The sequence below is a fragment of the Colobus angolensis genome, unplaced genomic scaffold (genome assembly GCF_000951035.1).
Source record: "Colobus angolensis palliatus isolate OR3802 unplaced genomic scaffold, Cang.pa_1.0 Scaffold212, whole genome shotgun sequence".
In the NCBI taxonomy this organism is placed as follows: domain Eukaryota; kingdom Metazoa; phylum Chordata; class Mammalia; order Primates; family Cercopithecidae; genus Colobus; species Colobus angolensis.
The window spans coordinates 2,952,569-2,957,904 of NW_012115289.1; the positions used below are offsets into that span (position 1 = coordinate 2,952,569).

The 5,336-nt window shown below is 37.0% G+C and overlaps 1 long non-coding RNA gene across 1 annotated transcript in view; it reads left to right on the forward strand.

The window, feature by feature from the left end:
* Positions 1 to 4,733, forward strand: part of LOC105512445 — an 8,858-nt gene extending 4,125 nt beyond the window's left edge. Inside the window, exons 2-3 of the long non-coding RNA XR_001001853.1 lie at positions 84 to 148; positions 4,639 to 4,733. This is a non-coding gene — a long non-coding RNA (uncharacterized LOC105512445). The remainder of the gene's footprint in view (positions 1 to 83; positions 149 to 4,638) is intronic.
* Positions 4,734 to 5,336: the final 603 nt, after the last annotated feature.

The window sequence follows — 5,336 nt, forward strand, 5'->3', positions numbered from 1 at the left end:
TCTCTCTTTCTTTCTTTCTTCCTTCCTCCCCTGGGCTCAAACAATCCTCCTACCTCAGCCACCTGAGTAGCTGGGAATACGAGTGGACTTGAACCCCTGGGCTTGAACAATCCTCCCACCTCAGTCGCCTGAGTAGCTGGGAATATGAGTACATGCCACTACACCCAACTACAATTTTTTTTCTAAGCAAATTGCTGTGTTTTCCAAATTATTTAAAATAATTGCTCAATATTTTCAGAAAAAAGAAAATTTACAATTAAGTTATAAAAGAAGGTTCTTTTGTTATTTGTTTTAATTAACAACCATTTTTAAAATCCCCATTAATTATTAGAATGTATCACATCTTTAAATTTATTTTGATCCATACCAATGGCAAGAATATTCTGATTTTAGATCAATGATGAAATATTTTATGAAATAAAAGATGGATTTAAATAATCTTTCTTAATGTTTTTATACAGCTGAAAGTTATTGTAAATAGAGATACCTTTGATTCTGGGTTTTAAATATTCCACACCCACTTTCTTTTTAGACCTTAAATCTCACTCAAGCTATTCTGCATAAACACAGTTAGAACCTATATGCCAGATTTCATTACAGCTTCAAAGAAAGAAATGTAAACATAGTGTAAATTCAAGGACATCAGAGAGATTTTTTCCCCACGGCTTGTATAAATATTAAGAGACATAATTTGGTTTCATTCTGTAGCATATTTAGTATCTTTACATTCATTTTTCTTATAAATAAATAAAGTTTGCTTAATCAAATAAATTTAACAGTATCATACACAAAAAGCCAAACAAATATTTGACATTATGTTAATAAAACAAGTTGATCCTCACTGGTTTTAACCAAGCCACTTACTTTCTTTCCTAACTTTATCCATCTTGCTGAGAAAGAATCATTGGAATTAAGAACTTTTCCCAAATGTGTCCCCTTTTGATCTGATTGGAAAGAAGAGAGCAAGACTGACTGAAGTCTTTGAGAATGTTTCCAAGAGCCCAAATTCTCATCATCAAAGGTGTGGTGGAATTCTTCTTTGCTTCATCATTGCATACTTAGCAAGGATTTAATACCCAGATCATGACATAATAACAATTCCCTGAGTACATTTTCAACGTAGCCAGTTGGGTCAGTAAACTTTCCCGAGACTTTGCTCCACGAGCCAGCATTTGGACCCTGTTTTCGATCATGTCTGCACATTCTCCTAAAGGGTAGGACAGCTCATGCCCTTCTGAGAAAAACAAAACTTCATATGTGAACAGCCATGCGTCAGTTCCACTGCTTTTAGAAGCAATTGCTCAAGTCTATCCTGCCTTCCATGTCCAATGTGAACTTGGGTCTGTTATTGACCCAAGCTTTTGCTGAAGAACTTGGACTGGAGAACGTTTGAGCAGGTCTTTTGACTGATTTTTTTTTTTTTTTAATTTTAACGGAAAGCCTTTAAAAATAAAGGAAAGGAATTCTTTCTGGCTCACTCTGCTCTAGTACTATCAGCCTTCTCCACACACGCAATGTACACACTCCTATCTTTGACCACATACTGGGTCTTCCAGCTGCTGGAATGCTCTTCCTCTAAGTATCTGTGGGGCTGTATATCTCCCTTCCCTTCTGTCTTTGATTGAAGATTAGCCTATGCTGACCTTCCTATGTAAAGTGGCAACTGTCTCTACTCCTTATCTCCCTAACCTTCACCTATTTCTTTCTCCATCTCATTTATCATCTCTTTCCTTCCACTGGAATTTAACTCCATCAGAACTGGGCATTTGGTCCATTTTGCTCTTTGGTGAATCTTAAGTGCCCGGGGCATAGTAGGTGCCCAGCAAATATTTGTTAAATGAATGAGAGAATCAGTGAATGAATGAATACATTCAATGGCCCATCAGAGAACAGAATAATTCAGTTCTTACATAGAAACAAAATGCATTTTCATGGACATGAAAAATGTTGTAAATCATGTGATTTTCTTTTGCCTCCCTTAAATTTTTTCAGCAGTATCTAATGATATAAAAAGTGTTGGGATATTTCAGTGGAATGATTGAAAGAGTGTATCTATACCTGTTTACCTGTGTTGGCTTAGTGAAGCATAGCAGATAAGGGAGTTTTTCTTCTAGGTGTGAATCCATTTCTACCACTCACTAGTCATTACTTTCGGGTGGAAGTTACTTAGTTTCTCATAGGCTCCACCTCATCATTTCTAAAAGACACTTTAATAAATTGCTATCTAAAGCACTTGGTGCCTCTCACATAGTAAGCTTTTGGTAGATGATAGTTATTATTAATTAATTTGTTTATCTATTTATTTTTGCAAGACAGAGTCTCACTCTGTCACCCAGGCTGGAGTGCAATGTTGTGATATCAGCTCACTGCAACCTCCGCCTCCTGGGTTCAAGCAATTCTCCTGCCTCAGCTCAGCCTCCTGAGGAGCTGGGATTACAGGCATGTGCCACCACACCCAGATAATTTTTATACTTTTAGTAGAGTTGGGGTTTCACCATGTTGGCCAGACTGGTCTCAGACTCCTGACCTCAGGTTATCCGCCCACCTTGACTATCAAAATGCTGGGATTACAGGCATGAGCCACCGTGCCCAGCCAATATAATATTATTTTGACTTGTTTCATTTATTTATTCCCGTAACCTCTAATCACCTTTTAAAGGTGAAGTATAGTTAAAAAATAATATCAAATTAATGATATCAAGGATTTATCACAGGGTATGAGAAGATAAGAGGACAATGAAATAGTAAAGGAAGCATGTTGACATTGCAAGCCCAAACTGCTTCTATAGTAAGAGACTCAAGAGAATCACAGATTTATAACTACAACATTCCAAAATGACATAATGCAAATATTTTCCACACAGCACAAAGAAGTTATATATCACATTTGACAAATTCCTTGTTATGATATTGTTACTGTCCAAAAGGTTATACCTCTGTATTTGGCAATATTATTGAGGACCTACAGGAAAGCTAAAGATATCACAAATTTACAAATGAGAAATAAATATCCAGACTGCACATAAGTAACATTAGATAACTGTATATTTCTGCATGTCAACCTGTGGTGGATGCTGTGATGTCACTCAGAGTCCCCTTTAGGGCTGAAGTACTCATTCCTTTAGTGACTAGGAGCATTGCTGAGGGACAACCTCCCCTGTCAGCCACTTCCAGGATTATCTCTGTTGAAGACAGCCACCTTGCCCAAGGTCAGGTCGCCTTCCCAGGTGACCCATGTCCAGTGACTTCTCTGCATGGGAGTTTAATATCCCAGCCATTCTGCCTCAACTCAGATCAGCTCTGAATGGTCGTTTATCCTCCAAGTTTCCCTATGGTAGGCAAGGGTGCCCATAGTGACTGTATCACATTTCCTCTTCCTCCTCTCTCCAGCCCTACTTCCTTCCTTTCCCTTGCATAGGGGCTGTTCCCAGGGACACTCCACAGTGAACTTCCTGCATGGCAAACTCCATCTCAGAGCTGGCTTTCTGGGAACCTGAGACACAGCTCTTTCTTTTGAAATTGAAAATTTAAGTTACAAATTCAGGTAACTTGAGTATAGAATGCCAAGCATCTGTGTTTTCAACTGAGTAACTGGGTGGTTTTTTACTTTTTAACTAAATAGGTGGGGTAGCAGAGTTATATCCACCTACTTGCTTTTTCTTTCTCTGAAAGTTAGAGAGACTTGCAAATCTCAAGAAAGAAAAATATCCTGTCAACTGCCTTGTCTTAAAGCATACTGCCTGGCAATATCATTGGGGACTTTTGGGGTCTGTCATGTTAAAGTTAAATGAATTACTACTGAAGTCAGTCTCACTCAATAGCAGGTCAATTCACTGCATTACATCACAATATCCAAAAATCATAATTGGATTTAGGTAACCAATACTCTTGTTAGAAAGATATTTCTATAACATGCTATAATGGATGCTTACACTGTTCAAGTTTAAATATACAGGTTAGGAAATACAGCAGCTAGAAGCATCTTTAATATGGCTACAGTGTATTTTTAATATGTAAGAAATATAATGACCAGAATTCTTTAGTATTTATGAAATTCTGCAAACAATTGCTCAGTTGAAAGGATTTTTACGGATTCTATATATAGAAATCCCCTCTCCATTTAAAATAATTCAAGTTGCTAAAGATGGTACCAAAGATTGCATTTTTGACTATTCATTTCTTAAGTTATGGCACTTGCTACAGAGATAACTAAAATATACTGGATACGAAAATTTAAAATATGTAAAGAGAAATTATTAAGTATTACATTCAATGATATGCTAGATACGTTTTTAAATGAGAAAAGATTTTAAGATACTAGCATAAGAATTGAATATTTCTTTGTAAATGCAAAGTCATAGTTTTAGTTCATACGAAAAAAAGTCTTGCTGCTTTTATTGCCTTTGGTCCACCAAGGAATAAGACAATATTTATCAATTAGGCTGATCAAGTGCTTTTTCTTAAAAAACAAACCAACACCCAGCTTATAATTTATTTTGTTATGGTCAGATGGTATATTTTATAGATAGATCTTGATAAAGTAATACTTCTCAGATTAAAATCCAGACTTGTTTTTGCAATTTGGAACATTTTGAGAAGACTAGTTGCTACTTACTTCAAATTCTCTTACCTTTGTAGGTGGAATCAGATCTCAGTGATGAGATTCACATGAAAGAGCCAGTTTAATCTTAACCTGTATCCTGTAAGCTTCAAATTAAACTATCATTACCATCAAAATTTGGCACTCCTGTACACAAACTCAGATCTATAACTTCCCAGATAAGCAATATAGGCCCAATGCAGTGTTCTAACTCTGCAAAACTGTTAAATTACACTGACCTCTCTTGTTTCACTGATAAATCAATAGCCTTAAGATGGTGACATTTAAAACCCAGTTGAATTATCAAGATGGAAGTAGAGACTGTGGTTCTCGTGGTATCACCACGTTTTAGCAGCATGACTGCTTTGGCATTATTTTAATTCTCTGAGTATATTTTCCCTATTTGGAAAATGAAAATTACTTTACAGGGTGTCAGAAGAATAAAACGAAACTTGGCAGGTAATTCACCCAGCACAGTAGCTGGGAAATAGAGGCCCTCAATAAATGTAACTGTTAAGTGCAGAAGTGGAAGTGGAGGCTGGTGGAATTAAGTGAGCAGGAAGCTGGTCAGCTGCAGAATCAAGGTCTGCTTTCTGGACCTGGTGCAGAACTCCGTCTACTGTAGTTGACCTTCCTCTCCAGTGCAGGTTGGAGAGTGAGAGAGCAATACAGTGCTGAGGCTAGGCCTCCTGCAACTCTGGTACAGCACCAAGCATTTGAATCCTTTTGATTATTC